Here is a 22,892-nt window from a genome sequence, read left to right on the forward strand (position 1 = left end):
AATGTTTGATGGCGATAGTGTAGAGGGAGATTCACCCTGAATCTAACCCGTGCTTTGCCTGCCTTGGGAGATTTTCATGTGGCAATGTAGAGGGAACTTTACATTATTAATGTAGCCCCATGCTACACTTGTCCTGGGGCTGTTTGATGGAGCTGTGGGCCTTGTCTCTGCATTACACTAGACTGTGTCTAACCATATCTAACCCGTGCTGTATCTGCCCTGGGAGTGTTTCATGGTGACAGTGTCGAGGGAGTTTCCCTCTCTCTAACCTGTGCTGCATCTTCCCTAGGAGTGTTCACTGTGACAATGTAGAGGTAGCTTTAAATTCTGTGCCTAGCCCCATGCTGCACCTGTCCTGGGAGTGTTTGATGGGACAGTAGACCCTGTCTCGATATTGCATTCGAATGTGACCCTGTCCCTGCTTATATTACACAGACCAGACCCTGTCTCTGTTTATATTACACTAGGCCCTGTCCCTGTTTATATTACACTCCACATGTCTCTGTTTATATTGCACTAGACGGTGTCTCTGTTTATATTTCACTAGACGGTATCTCTGTTTATATTGCACTAGGCCTTCTCCCTGTTTACATGACACTCAACATGTCTCTTTTTTATATTCGACATGTCTCTGTTTATATTGCATGAGACACTGTCTCTGTTTATATTGCACTAGGCCCTTCCCTGGTTTATATTACACTAGACCCTGTTTCTGTTTATGTTACACTGATCCCTGTCTCAGTTTACATTACATTAGACCCCGTCTCTGTTTATATTATACTAGGCTCTGCCCCTGTTTGTATTACACTTGATATGTCACTGTTTATATTACACTCGGCATGTCTCTGTTAATATTATACTCGATATGTCTCTGTTTATTTTGCACTAGACGCTGCCTCTGTTTATATTACATTCGATCTGGTCTCTGTTTATATTGCACTAGGCCGTGCCCCTGTTTATATTAAACTGGGCCTTGTATGTTTATAATACACTAGACCCTGTCTCTATTTATATTACACTGGACCCTGTTTCTGTTTATATTACTCTAGACCCTGTCTTTGCTTCTATTAAACAAGGCCCTGTTTCTGTTTATATTATAATTGACCTCTCTCTGTATATATTAATCTGTTTCTGTATTTCAGTAGACGCTGTCTCAGTTCTGTGCTAGATCATATCTGTATTTAAATTACATTAGACCCTGCCTCAGTTATTACTGCACTGCACAAGTGCAATAATGTGGAAATTGGCTGGGGTGGAAATAGTGAAGATAAGGCAGCAAGATGATGGGAACAATTATCATGGGTGCCTAGTTAGAAGTTATGACTTGTCCTCCCTGCATCCCAGATTTGTGTTCATGATCTGCAGACCTCTCTTATCTTGCGGCTGTTTAAATTAAACCATTTAACTCCTATTTCCAGGGTCTAGTGCAATGAAGTAAGGGAATATACTAATGTAATATAAACAGAGGACAATTACATAAATAACTGAGACAGGACCTAATGTTACAGAAACAGAAACATGGACTAGAACAGTAGCAATGAGACAGGCCCAGTGTAATATGAACAGAGACCTGGTGGAGAGCAGCAATAACTGAGACAGGGTCTAGTATTACGGAAACATGGACTAGAGCAGTAACAATGAGACAGGCCCAGTGTAGTATGAACAGAGCCATGGTGGAGAGCAGCAATACTGAGACAGGGTCTAGTATTACAGAAACATGGACTAGAGCAGTAACAATGAGACAGGCCCAGTGTAGTATGAACAGAGGCATGGTGGAGAGCAGCAATATTGACACCAGATGCCCTGAAGTCCCACAGAACCAGATAAGATATGGGTGGAGACACCTCCTGGTGATTACCACCTATTGCCCTCCCTCAGCTGATGAATCTGTACTCCTTCATCTTTAGCACTGCGTGGAAGAAACACTGAGGGTAGCAGGGGCAATGGATGTGCTGTGAACTTTCAAAATCAATTACCATTTGACAAGACCATGAATGCTGGAGCTGGATGAGTCCTGAATGACGTATCTGCAAGAATGGACCTGCCACAGATGGTTAGAGAGCCAACACGACGGAAAACCTTACCTGATCTCCGGCCCACCACACTATCGATATAGGTGAGATTGACCCCAGCACTGACCTTGTGGAAACCAAGGCCGGTATTCACACTGAGCACATTCTCCGTTGTGTTGTGCGGCACTGCCGCTGTACTAAACGGGATACATTCAGAACAGGTCTAGCAGCTCAAAATTTAGCATCAACGAGATACTGTTGGTCATTAACAGCAGGATAGTTGCATTCAATCACACCCTGTAATCTCATGGAGCAGAATATCTCTCACTTAAACCTTAGTGTGCCTATCCACAGATTCTTGAAGGTAGTAGAGCAGGTAGATGAGGTGGTTAAGAAGGCATATGGGTTACTTGCCTTTATTAGCTGAGGCATAAAACGCAAGAGCAGGGAGGTTATGCTGGAACTGTATAAAACGTTGGTTAGGCCACAACTGGAGCACTGCATGCAGTTCTGGTCACCACATTTCTAGGAAGTATGTGACTGCACTGGAGAGAGTGCAGAGGATATCTACCAGGATGCTGTCTGGGCTGGAGGGTTTGAGCTATGAGGAAAGATTGGATAGGCTGGGGCTGTTTTCCTTGGAGCAACGATGGTTGAGGGGGTGCTGAGGGGCATAGGTAGGGTGGATAGGAAGGCACCTTTTCCATTAGCAGAGGGGTCAAAAACCAGACAGCAGAGATTTTAGATAAGAGGTAGAAGGCTAAGAGGGAAGTTGAGGAGAATCTTTTTCACCCAGAGGGTGGTAGGAATTTAGAACTCACTGCCTGAAAGGGTGGTTGAGTCAGAAACTCTAGTAACATTTAAGAAGGATTTAAATGTTCACTTCAGCTGCCATAGCCTCCAGGGCTATGGGTCAAGCGCGGGAAAATGGGATTAGTGTAGTCAGATCTTTGTTTACCAGGGCGGAGACGATGGGCCGAATGGCCTCTACCTGTGCTGTAAACGTCCCTGAGTCTATGAGTCTAACATCCAGCCTGGGAACAATGAGGAATGTAGGCCAGCAGGTCAGAAGCAAAGCCAGGCATACCTGAAAATGATGAACCATAGCGTGAAGCTAGAACACTGTACGTAATGGACAACAGATCAGGTCCGTCCCTTTGCAGCTCAATCAGTCTACTCTCAATCATCAGTAAAGTGACTGAAGGTGTCGCCGACCTGCTCACCAAAGCTCAGACTGGATCCACCAGGATCAGCCAGCATCAAAGCTCATTCTAAGCTTGGTCTGAACATGGACAAGAGAGCGAACTTCCAGACATGATGTATGAGTGCTTCAGTACTTGATGTCAAAGTAGCTATTAACTGAGTGTGGCATCAGGAAGCCTTGGAAAGTGTCAGGTCAACGGGAATCAAGGGCAAGTCTCTCCACTGGCTGGAGTCACACCTAGTGCATCTGAAGATGTTGTGTTGTTGGAGGCCAATCATCTCAGCACCAGGACATCGTTCCAGGAGTCTCTCAGAGAAGTGTCCTTGGTCCAACCATCTTCAGCTGCTTCATCAGTGACCTTCCCTTCATCACTGGGTCAGAAGTGGGGATGTTCGCTCATATTTACATAGTGTTCAGTTCCATTTATGACCTCTCAGATAATGAAACCGTCCTTACTTATTGCATCTCGAACTGGACAAGTTTGCACTGATAAGTTGCAAGTGATATAAGCGGCACACAAGTGCCAGGTAATGACCAACTCCAACAATAAAGAAACCAAACATCTCCACATGAGGTTCAAAAGGTATTACCGTCGTTGAAACCCACCATCAACGTTGTGCAGGTGTCGTTGAACAGAAACTGAACTGGACCAGCCATATAAATACTGTGGCTACAAGAGTAGGTCAGAGGCTGGGAATCCTGTGGTGAAGAACTCAGCTCCGGATTCCCCCAAGCCTTTCCACCATCTGCAAATCTGCAAGTCAGATGTCTGTTGGAAATTATTTACTTTCCTTGATGAATGTAACTGCAGTAACACTCAAGAACCTCCACACCAACCAGGGGAAATCAACCCCTTGATAGGCTCCTCATCCAGGAGTTAAACATTCACTCCCTTCGCCACCGACACACAGTGGCTGCAGTGTGTGTCATCCACAAGATGCACTGCAGCAACTCGCCAAGGCCTCTTCAACAGCACCTTCCATACCCGTGACCTCCACCTTCCAGAATAACAAGGGCAACATGCACATGGGAACACAATGCCCTGCATCCTCCTACACATACCACTCAATAGGTGGGAAATTGGTCCTTGGCGCCGGGAAAGAAGGGATATCTGAAATCTAATTCTGCTGACTGCACTGAAAATGAATATCAAGTGCTACGTAGCATATACGGCCGATCCGAAACCATCCTTTCAGATACCCATTTCTAGCCTAACGTCTTTATTTATAATATTGTCTCTCCGTCTCACAGAAACACGGAGTAATGCAGCTCTAATTTAAACAGAGGTATAGATAAAAGCAAACTGCTGCAAATGCTGGAAATCTGAAATAAAGAGAGAAAATGCTGGACAAACTCAGCAGGTTGGACAGCATCTGTGGAGAGAGAAACAGAGTTAAATGTTTCGAGTCCGTATGACTCTTCTTCAGAAACATAGCCTAGTGTTGTAGTTACAATGACCACTGTAATGTAGACATAGTCAAGATTTAATATAACATAAACAGAGACAGGGCCTAGTGTAATATAAACAGAGAAAGAATCCAGTGCAATAGAAACTGAGATGGCTTCCAGTGGAACATTAATGAGATAGGGTCTATTTTAATACAAACAGAGGCCTGATCCAGCACAATAGAAATAAAGTAGTTCTCAGGGAATTAATAATCGAACCAGGATCCTGTATAACATGGGAGGGACGATCGTGCAGTGGGAACTTCACTGGATCAGTAACCCAGAGATCCAGGCCTTTTCCCTGGGGATAGGGGTTTGAATCCCGTTATGGCAGCATGTGGAATCCAAATTCAATTAATAAATCTGGAATTGAAAGCTCATCTCAATAATGGTGACCATGAAACTATATTTGATTATATTAAACATCCACCTGGTTCACCGGTGTCCATTAGGGAAGGAAACCTGCCGTCCTTACCCAGTCTGGCCTACATTTTTTTTTGTTCCTTCATGAGAATGGGGGCGGCGCTGGCTACGCCAGCAATTATTGCCCATCCCTAATTGCCCCCTTGAGAACAGTACAGCTTATTAGGCTGGGTTTTTACGACAGTGGTTTCATGGTCATCATTAAATTTTTCGATTCAAATTTCACCATCTGCCGTGGTGGGATTCAAACACAGACTCCCAGCGATTTACTAGCCCAGTGAGAACACCAGCACATCACCACCTCCCATACATATAACTCCAGACCCACAGCTTTGTGGAGCCCCATTCTCCAGTTATTTGTTTACTTGTCCACCACCATTTGCGACTGGATGTGACAGGACTGCAGAGGCAAATTCGATCCGGTTTGAATTGGGAACTTCCAGACTTTGTAATATAAATATTGGTGTTGACTGGTGCAGTATTCATTGAAACAGGGTACTTTGAAACATAAAGAGAGACAGTGTTTGGTCTAACACAAAAATAGATGGAGTCCAGTTTAAAAAGACAGAGACAGGGTCCAGTGCAGTATTAATTGAGAGAATGCCTGCTTCATAGAATGAGTCCATCAAGATTTCACATCCATCTGCTGGCCAAACTTTGCAATTGCAGCTACTGTGAAAATGTCGCTGTCAGGTTAGGTCTTTTTCATTATTGTATCAAGAATCCACTTCCCCAGGTGTCACACCACATCGCCTTCTGTGGGAGGTGGTGTCAAAATTTAACAAAATTCAACTAATTGCAGGTGGACGTGGCCGATTAGTGCACGTTAAAGTCAGCACCAGAGTAAAGCGGCCCAATTCCTGGTGATGTAACTTTGTTCATCTTGATCAAAGGGAGGGATGTTGACCAGGGCACTGTACAGAGACCATGGGAGCATTAATACCCACCTCAACAAACATAGTGTTGGGAAGAGTTTATTGGTTCATGATACCACCTGAAAGACAGTTAGGGTCATTTAATTCAATAGTTAAGGGCTATGGAGCCTCCCAGGAAGCCAAGGTGCGATCTTAAGTTGAAGCACAAGATGCCATCTTGGTCTGTGTGTGTGTGTGTGTGTGAAGGAGATTGGGAGGGAGAGGAAGAGAGGGAGAAGTAAATCACATTGTTTGCAACTGAATTTCATGAAGATCCTGGACAACCTTCCATCTATGAAAGGTCACAGACACACAATGGAAACAAACCCATTTCCGATGTGCTGATTGCTAAGGAGGCCAATTATTGTGAGGCAGGTTCTGCCACAAGTGCTGCACATGAAGCTAGAAAATGTCGTTGTGGCTTCTTTTTTTTCCCGGTGTTAGCCTGGATTACCAAGCCACTGTAGCCAATGGTCAACGTGGTGGTTCACGCCAAACCACAGGAGGTGTCACCATTTTCCTCAGTCGTCAGTTAGTCACACTCAGTTGTGATAATCGGTATTTAGGGCCTTCAATTCAAGCTTCCTTGAAGCCGAGCTTTGGGCGTCCCACTGGTTGTCTGCCTCCAGCTCCCTCACCATAAAGAAAGTCCTTGTGTATGTGACCATCTTCCATCCTGCGAACGTTCCCAAGTCACAAAAACCGCTTCTGTTTGATGACTTCTGCAGTTTTGGGAGCTCTGCCTTTGACAGTACCACTGTATTCGTGACTTTATCCTGCCAGTACATACCCAAAATGTGCAGCTGGCAGTGAAGATGGAAATTGTGGAGCTTCTTTTCTTGATAACTGTAATTCGTCCATGTTTCACAGCCATAGATAAAGGTGCTGAGAACGCAGGCCTTATAAACCATCAGCTTGGTCCTAAGGGCCAGTTTGATGTTATTCCAGGGGCGTTTCATGAGTCAGCCAAAGGTGGCAGCTGCTTTCCCCATACGGGTATCAAGTTCTGCAGCAAGGAACAGGCTGCCTGTCACCTTGGAACCCAGGGAGCGGGATTTACTTCCATCGGTTTGTTATTTAGTGTGATCAATGACGGAAATGCAACACCTTATCCCATGACCACGGTTTTCTCCATGCTTATAGTCAGGGAGAACAAGTTACGGGCATTGGAGAGACAGTCCATCAGTCTTTGTGGATGAATTTCCGTTTTGATGACAGAGTTATCAGCGTGGAGGAATTCTCTGATCAGGATTCAATGTGTTTATGTCTTTGCGTTCTGTCTTATAGATTGTGGAGCTTGCGGGCTGATCGAGTGTGTAAGTCGACTCCTTCCATATCGACAGGGAAGACAAAGATCAGCTGCATGGAGAAGGTGCCCAACAGAGTGGGGATTGGACACAGGCCTGTTTCACTCCATTCTTCACTCCGAATCTGCCGGACGTGGAATCATCAATCTGTACAGTGCAGGGCATGCTGTCATGGAAGGAGTGGATGTGACTGGGGAGCTTTGGTGAACAGCCAATTTTCCCAAAAATCTTCTAGAGTCGTGCTCTGCTGACGGTACCGAGCGTATGGAGCAAATCATGTCCAGAGTATATCTTCTGACACAAACATCACATTGTGCTTTCAACCTGCAACCAGATGAAGTCTTTAAAGCATGACCCAAGGAATGGCCTTCTCCGTGACTCTATGAGTGAGATGTCCCTGTAGTTGTTGCAGTCTCACCTGTCGACTTTGTTTTCAGATAGTGTGGTGATTTTTGCAGCATTCACCTCCTGTGGAACGGATCTTATCTTTCAGCAGAGAAGAAGAAGGTCGTAAAGGCGGAGAAAGATAAATAATTATTAACACCAACCATTATCAATTCACGAAGGTAAATAATTATATTCAAGAATTATCATCAATTCACAAAGATAAATAAGTATATTCACCAATTGGCATCAATTCACAGAGATAAATAATGATATTCACCAACTATCATCAATTCACAAAGATAAATAATTATATTCACCAATTATCATCAACCCACAAAGACAAATAATTATATTCACCAATTACCATCAATTCACAAAGCAAATAATTATATTCAGAAATTATCATCCATTCACAAAGATTAATAATTGCATCAACCAATCATTTTCAGCATTTTATTTCATACAAAATGTAATTGCGATTCATTTCATTTCATTTACATTGATTGAGATCACATTGACCATTCTGTCAGCAAGGAATCACATCTGTCCCAGAATTCAGTGGGAAATGGAATTAAATCAGATCGACGGTAATGAGCAGCTACCCAGCAGCCTCTGCACTTTATTGACAAGTAATCACCCCATCATCACACAGAAACTCCTGATATATAACTGGAGTGTGTGAGCGTTTGTAAAGTGATGGTATAAATAAAACTACCTGGATCTGACTGTAAGTTAATGCGGCTCTCCAGTGAGTGATGTCTGTTACTTTCACTAATTTGGGTGAGGATATGTTGAATGTTTTGTTGTACATGCAAGGACCACATATTTCAAATATTACAATCCTCCATCCGAAACCGAATTATGTACCCGCTTTCTGTCTGAAAGATGATGATTCACCATCAGCAGGGAAGAATCATCAGTAGCGCAGGGACATCTCCAGCCTTCTCTTGTGACGTTCAGCTCGTTAGCCTGGGGATGGAATACATCCAGAAAATCTGGAGGGACTGAAGGTATTGGACTGACACAAATGAAATACTGAACCTGCTTCAAGATATAAAATAGTCATGCACCAAGATGGGAAGGTAGAACAGCGTTTTTCAGGCGCGCCGATCGATATATCGGTCAACCCATTCATTGATTCCTTAATCAAAATATTCAGGCATCCAATTACCATTCATTCCTGCATCACTGCAGTCATCCCTCCATTCTTTGGCAGGCGGTTGTGTTGTATTAATGTCACTGGATAAGTAACAAAGACACGAATTCAAATCCCACCATGGCAGCTAGTGGAATTTAAATTCAATAATAAATCGGATTGAAAGTTGGTCCAGTGAAGAAAACCGTGAAACCACCATCGATTGTGGAAAATAACTCATCTGATTCACTAATGACCTTCAGGAAAGGAAATCTGCCACTGTACCTAGTCTGGCCGACATGTGACTCCAGATCCGCAGCAACATGATGGACTCTAACTGCCCTCTGAAATGGCCTAGCAAGGCACTCAGTTCATAGGCAATTAGGGACAGGCAAAAAATGATGGCCTTGCCAATGACTCCCACATCCCGTGAAAGAGTAAAGGGGCAAAAAAAATCACACAAATGTATATGTTTGACTGTTATAAAATGTATCCTCTCTCTGAGTCCTCTCTAATAGTCTGTCTGTAATTCTTTCCATCCATCCATCAGAATTTTATGAATTGTTGGAGAGATCCTCCAATGAGCTATTGTTGCTAACAGGGTGTCAGAGAAGCTGGATAACTTTTCTTCCCTGAGAGATGGGAACAGTTCACATAGGTTCACAACTTAAAAAATAAAACTGACTCAAGTGTTGTTGCTGGGCAGATTTGTTATAAATAGGCCTTGTTGACAATGTTAAGGGTTTGAAGTTGGCTTGCAGCCAAGCGGCCAGTACTGAGGAAACAGATCTTTGATTAACTGCACAAACTCCCTGATGCTTCCTGTAAACAACGTCGGACATTCGAGCCTCCCTGACTGCAGCCGGCTGGCTTGCTGCCAAATACTGCGTGGGGCATGATAGCCTGGATATGAATGAACAAAATGGTTTTAGCCATTCAAACAATAAATGTTTCTGTCGCACACGAAAGACACATTTTCAAATGGTACTTCATCGAAGGAAATATTTGAATTAATGCCGTGTTCACTGTGAGATTAAACTCGATCAGAAAATATAAAATTCACCACATGTTACTTAATTTATATTATTTCTAAGTAAAGGGCATTCCAGTTATTAAAGCCGATTTGTTAAGAACTTCATGAAGTGCGAGAGAGCGATGTTGATGATCCCAATCCCCCAGTCTAATGAGCTGAATAGAATGGCAAAAAATTAAAAGAAATTAAATTAAAAGAAAATCATAGAATTGTCTTGAACCTGCAGGAATTCCTTGAATATTCTCCCAGTTGTGCACCTCATTTAGCCTGAAGGGTCTCTTATGCCTCATTAGCACCGGGTACTGTACAGTTTAATTTGTGCTGATTTCGATTATTTAACAGTCCCTCTCATAGCTGCCAATGAGTGGAGAAATGACCAGTTCATGACCCGCTTCAGTGGAAGATAAAACATTTATTTTTGTGATATTGTGTAATATGCCGCAAAACTCTGATATCCTGTGTTCCCAATACCAGTGAATGGTAGATAGCGGGAGGCCAATAAAATTAGCTGCAATGATTTGGATGCTGAAGGATAACTTTTCTGATCTCCGTGTCTGTTCTGATTCATTAACTTCTTTGTCAGAAGTTGATGTAAATTTTACGTTTCTCTGTAAACTTACTGTTGAATTATCAGGCAGGCGGGCTTCTTTTATCGCTAATTTTCACAGGGCTGCCTTCGGGTCAGGGGCAGATCGAGAAATGCAATGAGAGGCATTGTATAATGTGAGGAGATTGTTCTTATCTTCGGACCCAAATTGTACAGCGATAGCCACCCTGGCTGTAAATAGAATCACTTTGTTCATCCCCTGCATTTAGTTACATAAATCAATAATAATTCCTATAACTGATGATGCTTAATTATTGTAATGAGATATAGACCCGGGGATGCTGCAAAACAGACTGACCTTTATTCCCTGATAATGTAATTTATTTTTTTTGGTTCAACCCCTTGGAAAGTAATGTAGAAATAAATGGATTTAATTTACAATGGAATTAAGTTTTTATTAATAGATGCTCAACTGCAAATTCACCATTAGAACCAATGGAGACATTACAATGAATCCATTCAGCCAAATATCCCGATACAGATAAAATGTCCACTTTTAACAATAACCTATTGTAAATATCTGAGTCCATTCTGTTGGGGATGTGGAAGGTGGGGCGTGGATCCAGTCGCCGCCTCCACCAGGGAATCAACAGGCGGCGCCTGGAAACCCGCCCCCTTCTGCCGGGTATTTAAATGCCGCTCACTGGGGCCGGAATCCAACAGTCCGGGAGCTGGTTTGTTCACTGAGTTCTGGACAGAACAGTTTTCCTCAAATGACCAGAAGGATGAGGTCGGCGATTTCTCTCAGTTTGTTGCTGACTTTCTTATCCCGTGAGTAGTTTTTATTGTCCAAGTCTCTCACTGTTACTGTCTCAGTGTTAGTCTCTCTCTGGAATGTTACAGAGTCTGGAATCATTTCACTAGGATTAACCCTCGGGGTTTTTGATATATTTTTACAGGTGTCCAGTCGGAGGTTGTGTTGACTCAGCCAGAGGCAGAGACCGGGCGTCCCGGAGGTTCCCTGAGACTGACCTGTAAAACCAGCGGCTTCGATCTTGGCAGCAACGGCATGAACTGGGTCCGACAGGTTCCCGGACAGGGGCTGGAGTGGCTGGTTTACTACTATAGTTCATCGTACAACAGCTATGCCCCAGCAATTAAGAATCGATTTACTGCGTCCAAAGACACTTCAAGGAACATCTTCTCCTTGGACATGACGAGCCTGAAGACTGAAGACACCGCCATCTATTACTGCGCAAGAGACCACAGCGAGAGGAACCAGGGCTGGGCCCGAACAAGAACAGATCGAGAGGGACTCAACAGCTTCCATCATAACCTGACGGTCAGTACTTGTTTTAAATGTAATATTAACTGTAATGATCAGAACCAGACAACAAGCCGCTTCTGACAAAACTAACACAGAGAAATTTAACAGTAAAACCTAACAAACCAACAGATATAATGGGCTGAGCTTTTGGCTGTGTTTATATTTACTGTTAACAGTTTCCGCAATTACAGACCTGGATATAATGTTCATTTTAGTATGTCTGATACTTGGAGGAAGGTCTCTGTTCATTGAGTTTTGTAATTTGCTGCATGAATTCTAAATTAGATCAGATGGAAACGTCAATTTGAAGTGAATATTGAGAGACAGCACTGAACAGAGAGTGGGTGCAGTTTTTGTGCGGGTGTATTTCACTGTGATACTACAGCAGTGGGTCACAGTGCTGTGCACAGCGACATCCTCATACAAAAACCTCAGAGAAGGAGATTGTTTAAATTGGTGATCACTATCACAGCAGGACCGTCAAAGAAAATGAGAGTTAAACAAAATAATGGGTAGAGGTTTGCAAAAAGGTATAAAAGTCTTCCGCTTTGTTAGTGTTGACCGGCACGCTAAATCTGCACAGTGGCTTTAAAAGAATTCCAATCACAGTTATAAATATAATGACCAGCACAGGCTGAAATACCTCACTGATTCACTCTTAAGTGAGTCGGAATCAGGTTTTTGGGAAGCGCAGTGAGATTAAATCTTTGTCTTTACAGTGAACAGTGTGCCGCAGTATTTGACATGGTGTGTCTCACTGTGATAACTGGAATGGCACAGCAGTTGCTGTCAATACAAAAACCCCTCAGCATTAATTGAGTCTGCGTGGGTCAATGCTCGCTTTTACAATCCTGCTATATTTACAATGAAGCATTATTTATGTCCAGCACTGCCCAAAAAACATGGTTTAAGATGGAAAAGCTGTGATAATTATACATTCATCGGTTGCTGATTAGAAGAACATGTTCATGTGTTACTCTGTGAAATGTAAAACATGAGGATCATTGATGAATACCTAAAGATATCTACAACGCAAATATAATTTCGTGAAGATTTATCGTGACCTTACTTTGCCCCTGACTTATGAATATTTAAAATAATGGTGGATTTCTGTCTTTTTCTTGCAGGGACAGTTATTGTATGGCACAGCCCAGGGAATGTAACACTGTGACGGTATGGGCTACTGGGGACAAGGGACCATGGTGACGGTGACTGCAGGTAAGAACCATTCATTTATTTAGTAACTGCTTTATTTGAGTCTTTGCTTTATATTTTTGTCTATTTTAATAACTGATTCGTTCACTGAAACTTGGGTTTGGTGGATTCTATATGGAGATATTTTACAATGTTTCATGTGATTCTGCTGAAATTGAGTTATATAATTCCGCTGTGTCTCAACAAAAATGTGCTGCTGAGGGATTCAGTCCCTGGTTGTTGTGATTTGGTATTTATCTGCTGAGGATATTGTGTGGCCGGGCTACGTGAAATATCTAACATTTGTAAAAACAGTTTGACGTTTCTGCAATGTTTAATCTCGGTGACATCTAATGGCTGCGGGTTTTACCATCTGTTGCACAAGGGTTTAAATATGTTTGAAATCAAACCCAATATCAACAAACTATGCTTAGGTTTCAATGTTAATTTATTGAACATGTTCCGTCTACTCACAATGCTGTTGACATTATTCCATATTTCTGTTTAGCTTAATTATTCATTAATTTGGTGACGAGCGGGTTGTCTGGTTTCGATATTGAGATTTTCTTGCAATGTTACATTGGATTCTGTTGGAAGTGTTTGTAGAATTGAGGTCCTTCCCCATGAAACGGGTTTCAGCCCCTCAGTGATGTGATTCAGTGTTTTTCTCCTGAGGAGATTGTGTGTCTGGATGACTTTGAATTAGTAGAATTTGTGAAAGAGTTTGGCGGTTCTGCATTGTTTCTGCTTTATTTAAACTCGGTGATATTGAGCGGTTACACGTTTTGTGATTGAATGGAAACAATTTACGCGTTTGTATCTGTTTGAAGCGCGCGCGATTGTCGGCAGAAAACGGGCAGACTTCAGAAATGGGGGAAAAACGTTTAAAGATGAGTTAGAGCATTTTGTTTTTATTTTAAGTCATAACTGCAGATTAAACTAAACCATGGATTATGACACTCAATCAGAATATAATTCGTTACTGCAATCAGAAACTATATAATTAACAAGTTTTCAAATTGTAGTGTAAAATTAATATAATTCAAGCAATTATAATGCGGTAATATTTCTCTATATTGACTGAACAGCTTTCATGTTAACCTAATTGATCATTAATCACCTTTCACAATTCTGCTGTGCACTGCGCACAATTAGCTTGATCGGGAAAATTTTTAGGGTGGAATCATTTTGTGATTATGTATGAAAAAATTTCAATAAGAATATACTGATTCTACAGGATTGTTCATTTCCACAAGAGATTTCGAATTTTTTTAAATCCCTGATAACGTTTGCATTGACTTAAAGAGGAGTTTGACATTGCAGTTTGGCAATATGTCTATCCGGTTATTACATTCTTTCTGTGCAGCCGTATCCATATTATTCCTTCAATGTCATTGGAATTTGGATAGCGAGATAATTGTCACTAATCTAATTTTAAACAGCTTTCTGGGGGCTGGAATTCGCTGGCAGTCAAGGAATTGTTCTTATTTTTTTTGAACTGTAGGAAGGTGCAGACTGCGTATGGATAGAGATTGACAAGTAAACGCTTGAAATTCGAACAGATTAATTTAATTGCAAACATTAATATAAGTTTTGAACTTAAAAACAACATCCTGTCTTCCATAGCTGTGCTGTACACAGGATAGAATCATAGGAGAAGAACAGATTATATCTGAGATTCATGCTTAATTCTTATTAAATATTAAATTGAAGAGCAAAATCTCTAATCAATTTGCTGGTTATATTTCAGTGGCGCAGATGATCTGAATGATTTTTTCTCATCAAATTGTATACTGATCAATTTGGATCTTCTTTCAATCAGCAATATATTTAACAATTAAATTATAGGGATTGTTATCTAGGAAGCACTTTGATTGATAATAAGTAACTGCGAGGAACATTTTTTTCACATGTAGTTTTGAGTTAAGACAAGTTTGCTTTAGCAAACAGATGATGTTACAGTGCATCGACAGCGAATGTGATGTGACCCCGGCCAGATTTGAAAGTATTTAAAGTATTCCACTCATAAATTCGTCCTATGAATTACTCGATGAGAGTAGATGGAATTTATGATTTCTCAATGCGTTCAGAAACACGCATAGTTCACAAATTTGTTGGTTAAACAGAACAGTAGGAGTAAAAGGTAAATAGTAAATAGTGATTAGAATTAACTAACATTGATATACTTGCCTGAATGTTTCCATCGAGTAATTTGAAGTTTATTGTTTAACATTGTTTCAGTGTCAGGTTGATTTTAAAAAAACAATTATTTCACAAAGTACCTGGGAGAAACAAGTTTTCAATTTTTGAAAACCATATTTTTCATATTTTAGAGTAGAAATCAGCTAACAAGAAAATAAATTGACAATATCAAGATAATTAACTTACAATATAATATTAGGGATAATTAATTCAACATAAATGAACTCCAACAATTAAGTAGTATAGTGGTGATTATAGTGAATGAAAAATGTCAAAGGGTGGAGAGAGTTTTTAATTGTATCCAAAATGAATTGAGAAAAGAATACTTTTCTTACTCAGCTGTGCTCAGCTCGATAAGGTGTTTCGCCTCGGTGATTTTATTGGTTATATTTACGTCTAAAATCGAATCAAATCAGTGGGTAATCGGTTTTCAATGTGAATATTTCCTGATTTGTTTAATTCTTACCCTGTCATTGAGTTTCTGTTACGGACATCAAATTATCCTGAATCTGTAATATTTGATGTGCTCATTTCAGGGTAACTTGAATCTTGCATTGTTTGGAGATTTGAGACAGACAGGGAGAATTAGATGGACTTCAAAGGGAGTTTTGTGATGAAAATCAGATTAATTTCAAAGAAGTTATAGAATAATTGTAGTAAATTGACCATTGATCAATTAGAATCAAACAGCTTGAATGAAATGGACAGATTGAACTGATCTATCTGCTGGGAACTCGATTGTTGCACCATTTGTGTCTGTTCTGTTTCTGTGCGCGTGCTCACTGTGCTGGGACCAGGGATCTTCCTGGCTGGTTGTTAACCTTCTGGTTCGCTCTCCTGTATTTCAGGAAGAGCAATTTGATCTATTTCTTTAAAGAAAACTTGTATCTGTGAGAAATGTGAAAGTTTGACTTTCTGACCAGGTGCCTCAGAAATTAGATACCCAACCCATTGTGACAGTCAGAAAGGACAATTCAGAAACGGCAGACAGGCTGTTGAAGGAGATTTGGTCGATTTTCAACCAGTGATGTATGTGTCTTGGGAGTGTTCGTTCAGGCAATGGAGAGAGAGCTTTATTCTATTTTAATCCGTGCTGTAGCAGTCCTTGACCTATTTGGTTGGAAAATGCGGAGGAAGAAATTAACCTGTGTCTTATTTTTAGTCCTATCATAGGATGTTGGGGTCGCTGGCAAGGCCAGCATTTGTTGCCCATCCCTAATTACCCTTTGAGGAAGTGTTGAAATGCCGCCTCCTTGAATAGCTGCAGGTTCACTCACAGTGCTGTTAGGTCGGGAGTTCCAGGATTTTGACCCATTGACAGTGAAGGAACGGCGATATAGTTCCAAGTCAGGATGTTCGGTGTCTTGGAGGGGAACGTACAGGTGGCGGTGTTTCCAAGCACCTGCTGCCCTTGTGCTTCTAGTTAGGAGAGGTTGATGGTTTTGAAGGAGCCTTGGCGAATTGCTGCAGTTCATCTTGAGTATGGTGTACACTGCTGTCACTGTGCGTCGGTGCAGGAGGGAGAGAATGTTTAAGACAGTAGATGGGGTACCAATTCTGTGGGCTGCTTTGCCCTGGATAGTATTGAGTTTCTTGGGGTTTTTTGAAGTTTCACTCATTGAGGCAAGTGGAAACTATTCAATTCCAGTCCTGACTTGTGCCTTGTAGATAGTGAGTTGTCTTTGGGCGATAGAAGTTGAATTACTCGCCACAGAATTCCCAGCCTCTGACCGGCTCTTGCAGCACAGAATTTATATCAAAACCAGATTGAACCCTCTCCTGGGCATATTTGATGGGACAATGTAGGGGGAGTTTTATTTTACATCAAACCAGTGCTGTAGCTGACCCGGAGTGTTTGACCGTTCAGTGGAGAGTTGACCCCCACCCTTGCAGCTGATGACAGGAGTGTACTGGAGGAGGAATGGGGGCTTTAATCCATATCTTAACTTGTCCTGTTACTGACCTGAGATCCTTCTCCCGCAGAGGTCAAACAAACTGAATCAGCATCGAACTAACTGGCTGTGAGTCCTAGACCAGATCTGTGAAAATAAGTTGCTCCAAGGCTCGGTTGAAATGATACACGTTAATTGTTTTTAATAATATTTCTGGAGAGAACATGTATAAATTTTAATGAATTAATTATGTTTTACATTTTGAGTATCAGAAAATCATTGAATGTGAGTGACCTGAACTTGAGCACAATTTCAGAACAAACAGAATCAGAGAGTGACAGTGAGGCTCCAGAGAGCGGCGCCTGTTCTGATCTGATCAGAGGCTGCGAGTTATTTAAATGATTGAAATGGACAATGACCAGACTCTCACTCCAAATAACCGGCCACGGGGGATTTGGGGAAAAGGAGCCACCATCAAAAACGGAGTCATTGGATTGCCGTCTGCAGGGCGAGGAATGAATTACAGAAATGAGAGCATGAGGAGGACATTCGGCCCTTCAATCCTGCCCTCCATTCAGTAAGATCATGGCTGATCTACCTCGACACTCAGTCTCTTTACCACACACCCTCACTCGCTCACTCTGTCTGTCACACACGCTCTCTCTCACACACATGCACACACACTCTCTCAAGCACTCTGTCTGACAGACACACACTCTCTCTTTCTCTCTCTGTCTCACACACACACACTCACATTCTCTCTCACACACACAAATTCCCTTTAACACGCACACACTCTGTCTCTCACAGATTGCCTCTCTTTCACACTCACTCTCACACAGACACTCACATTCTCTCATACATATACTCTCTCAACTGCACAGAAAAGTGCACACTATCTCTCTCACACATACATGCACTCTTTCTTTCTCACACATGCATTCTCTCTCTCACACACACACACACGCACACATGCACACTCCCTCTCTTTTACGCACACCCACTCTCTCTCTCTCTCATATACATGCGCCCTCTCTCCCACACACATACACACTCTCAATTCTCCCTCTTTCTCACACACAGACACATAACACTCGCTCTCACACACACATCCTTATTCTCTCTCTCATGCACACAGAAACACAAACACATTCCCTCTCACACACACACCCACTGTTCCTCTCACATATGCACTCTCTCTCATTCTCTCTCTCCCTGACACACACTGGCTCTCTCTTTCACACACTCTTTCTCTCCCACACACACACGTTCTCTCTCTCACACACTCTATCTCACATACTTATACGACCTATCACTCACATCCCTACACACACCCTCTCTCTCTCATACACACACAGTCACTTTCTCTCTCTCACAAACATACACTCTCTCTCACACACACATTTTTCTATCTCAGACACTCTCACACTTATACTCCCTATGACATGCACGTAAAAACACCCTCTCCCTCCCACACTCACACACACACACACACATTCTCTCTCTCACACACGCACTTTCTCTCTCTCTCTCAAAAACACACATAGACTTGCATGCGCACTCTCTCTCATTCACACACACACACACACATTCTCACACACAGAAATGGACTGAAAATGCTAATTGCAGAATGAAAATCCGTTAAGCTGCGGGCATGTTCCTTGTTCCATTTCTGATGTATTTTTGTGTGAGATGAAATTACACAGGTGACATCACTATATATGTGGAGAATTTCCAAGTTTTGAACCAAACACAAAGAAACAAGACAAAGGGAGGGATGTGACGGAGACCACGGCCGCCTGGATCCACAACACCGGTGCACACTTAGTGCAAGGTGCCTGCACGGCCCATCCTGGTTTTGCTGTACCCTGACCCTCCAGCCCCTTCAGTCTGCCTATTCTCGCACTGACACGGGTTTCTCAAAGAAAGGCATCAGCATTAAAGCAGCTGGCCAGTGATCTACACTGCTGCCTGACTTTACACAGCCGGTGTTACTGAAAGCTGTTCAATATGGAGAATTAGGACAAGATCGATGGAGAGAAAGAGGAGGAGGTGGAGGTGGTGGAGCCGAATGGAGGAGCCCCCAGCTCGGCTGTGGACAACAGGCAATGGGAAGCTGAGCCGGAGCGGAAAATCATCCGGAGAAACATCGCCTTGATGAGCCTGCAGCACCTGGGCACACTCACTACCCACAATCACTCACCCTCACTCACCACCACTCACTCACTCATCCTCACTCACTCACCCGCCCTCACTCACTCACCCACGCTCACTCAATCACCCTCACTCAATCACCCTCACTCAATCGCCCTCACTCAATCGCCCTCACCCACCCGTCCTCACTCCCTCACCCACTCTCACCAACGCTCGTTCACTCACTCACCCTCACTCACTCGCCCTCACCCCCTCACCCACCCTCACTCATCCTCAGCCTCACTAACTCAGCCACCTTCACTCACCCTCATTCACTTAACTTCAATTACTCTAACCTTCACTCACTCACCCTCACTCACTCACCATCACTCACCATCCCATCCTCACTCACCTACCTTCACTGACACTCAATAACTCATCTACCCACCCTCACACACCCACTCACCCTCACTCACATACCCACCCTCACACACCCACTCACCCTCACTCACATACCAACCCTCACATACCCACCAAAGGACAAAGAGGCAGGAGGGGGAAAGGGCAGAGAGACTGGAGAGGGAAAGGATAGGGAGGCGAGAGGGCAGAGAGACGGGGGCGGGGACAGGGCAGAGAGGTGGAGGGTAGGACGTACAAGAAGCTGGGGGTGGTACGGGCAGAGAGGCGATGGAAAGGATAGCGAGCCGGGGAACGGGCATAGAGCCAGCGGGAAAGGTCCGAGAGCCGGGCGAACATGCAGAGATCCGTGGAGTAAGTGCAGAGAGCTGGAGAAGAAAGGGCAGGAAGGCGAGCGGGAAAGGGCAGAGAGGTGGGGGGCAAGCGCAGAGAGGCGTTGGGGGGGAAGTACAGAGAGGAGGGAGGGGGAAAGGGCAGAGAGCCAGTGGAAAAGGTCAGAGAGCCGGGCGAAAGTGAAGAGAGCTGGAGGAGAAAGGGCAAAGAGACGGGGGGGATAGGGGAGAGAGGTGAGGGGGAAAGGGCAAAGAGGCGAGGGAAAACGGCAGAGAGGAGAGGGGGGGAGATCAGAGAGGTGGCAGGGGGAAAGGGCAGAGAGGTGGGAGGGGGAAAGGGCAGAGAGGCGGGAGGGGGGAAAGGGCAGAGAGGTGGGAGGGGGAAAGGGCAGAGAGGCGGGAGGGGGAAAGGGCAGAGAGGCGGGAGGGGGAAAGGGCAGAGAGGCGGGAGGGGGGAAAGGGCAGAGAGGTGGGAGGGGGAAAGGGCAGAGAGGCGGGAGGGGGAAAGGGCAGAGAGGCGGGAGGGGGAAAGGGCAGAGAGGCGGGAGGGGGAAAGGGCAGAGAGGCGGGAGGGGGAAATGGCAGAGAGGCGGGAGGGGGAAAGGGCAGAGAGGCGGGAGGGGGAAAGGGCAGAGAGGCGGGAGGGGGAAAGGGCAGAGAGGCGGGAGGGGGAAAGGGCAGAGAGGTGGGAGGGGGAAGGGCAGAGAGGCGGGAGGGGGAAAAGGCAGAGAGGCGGGAGGGGGACAGGGCAGAGAGGGGGGAGGGCGAAAGGGCAGAGAGGGGGGAGGGCGAAAGGGCAGAGAGGCGGGACGGGGGAAAGGGCAGAGAGGCGGGAGGGGGAAAAGGGCAGAGTGGCGGGAGGGGGAAAGGGCAGAGAGGCGGGAAGGGGAAAGGGCAGAGAGGGGGGAGGACAGAGATGCAGAGGGGGGGGCAAGGGCAGTGAGGCGGGAGGGGGACAGGGCAGAGAGGGGGGAGGGGGAAAGGGCAGAGAGGCGGGAGGGGGAAAAGGGCAGAGTGGCGGGAGGGGGAAAGGGCAGAGAGGCGGGAGGGGGAAAGGGCAGAGAGGGGGGAGGACAGAGATGCAGAGGGGGGGGCAAGGGCAGTGAGGCAGGAGGGGAAAGGGCAGAGAGGTGGGAGGGCAGAGAGGCGATGGAAAGGGCAGAGAGTCGACGAAAATGGCTGCGAGCCGGGGAATGGGCAAAGCCAGTGAAAAAGGTCAGAGAGCCGGGCAAAAACACAGAGAGCAGTGGTGTAAGTGTAGAGAGGCAAGGGTGAAAGAACAAAGAGGCAATGGGGAATGGGCAGAGAGGCGGGGGTGCTAAAGGCAGAGAGGCGGGGCGTGGTAAATGGCAGAGAGGCGGAGGGGGAAAGGGCAGAGAGGCTGGAGGGGGAAAGGGCAGAGTGGCGGGTGGGGGAAAGGGCAGAGAGGCGGGAGGGGGAAAGGGCAGAGAGGCCGGAGGGGGACAGGGCAGAGAAGGGGGAGGGGGAAAGGGCAGAGAGGGGGGAGGGGGAAAGGGCAGAGAGGCGGGACGGGGGAATGGCAGAGAGGCGGGAGGGGGAAAAGGGCAGAGTGGCGGGAGGGGGAAAGGGCAGAGAGGCGGGAGGGGGAAAGGGCAGAGAGGCAGGAGGGGAAAGGGCAGAGAGGTGGGAGGGCAGAGAGGCGATGGAAAGGGCAGAGAGTCGACGAAAATGGCAGTGAGCCGGGGAATGGGCAAAGCCAGTGAAAAAGGTCAGAGAGCCGGGCAAAAACACAGAGAGCAGTGGTGTAAGTGCAGAGAGGCAGGGGTGAAAGAACAGAGAGGCGATGGGGAATGGGCAGAGAGGCGGGGGTGCTAAAGGCAGAGAGGAGGGGCGTGGTAAATGGCAGAGAGGCGGAGGGGGAAAGGACAGAGAGGCTGGAGGGGGAAAGGGCAGAGAGGCGGGTGGGGGAAAGGGCAGAGAGGCGGGAGGGGGAAAGGGCAGAGAGGCGGGAGGGGGAAAGGGCAGAGAGGCGGGAGGGGGAAAGGGCAGAGAGGCGGGAGGGGGAAAGGGCAGAGAGGCGGGAGGGGGAAAGGGCAGAGAGGCGGGAGGGGGAAAGGGCAGAGAGGCGGGAGGGGGAAAGGGCAGAGAGGCGGGAGGGGGAAAGGGCAGAGAGGTGGGAGGGGGAAAGGGCAGAGAGGCGGGAGGGGGAAAGGGCAGAGAGGGAGGAGGGGGAAAGGGCAGAGAGGCGGGAGGGGGAAAGGGCAGAGAGGCGGGGGGAAGGGCAGAGAGGCGGGAGGGGGAAAGGGCAGAGAGGCGGGAGGGGTAAAGGGCAGAGAGGAGGGAGGGGCAAAGGGCAGAGAGGCGGGGGGTGGGATGGGGCAGAGAGGCAGCCGGTGGGGGAAGGGCAAAGAGCCGGGCTACAGCGGGGAGAGCCGGCCGAAAGCAGTTACGAGCCGAAGCCCCATGCGCCCTAGGCCCCACTCTCTCTAACTCTCTCTCTCTCTCCCTCATTGTCTCTCCTCCTCCTGAAATCCTTTCCATTCCAGGAGAAAGGCGCTAAGAATCTGGGATAGAAGGGAGACAATGTCTCTGTGCACTTCCACCCGGCTCCCTGCGCCTTTCTCCAGCTGGTGTTCGCTGCCCCTCCAATCACAACCTGTTTGTCTCCCACTTTTACTGCTGATAGGCCAACTGGCCAGCCTATCAGCCGCTAACGGGGTAGAAGACTGGCCTGTGATTGGAGGAGCAGCTCCTTACAGAAATCTTCAACACCACTTACCCACCTTACCTGCATTTTGAACAACAGCTCCGGGGGGCAGATAGAGAGGCTTCGGGAGCCACAATCCAGCCACGGGACCCGGATCGCACAAGCCTGTAATAAAGGAAAATAAGGAAATGGGCAGAGAAGTTAGACAAATATTTTGGCCTTAACGAGGTGTTTACTAAAACAGCAGAGGCATTGGTTTTAATTTTCCAAACTTCCCTAATTCTGGAAAGGTCTCTTCGGATTTGAAAATAGAGAATAA

This window comes from Cetorhinus maximus, chromosome 23, assembly GCF_964194155.1.
Source record: "Cetorhinus maximus chromosome 23, sCetMax3.hap1.1, whole genome shotgun sequence".
Taxonomy (NCBI): Eukaryota; Metazoa; Chordata; class Chondrichthyes; order Lamniformes; family Cetorhinidae; genus Cetorhinus; species Cetorhinus maximus.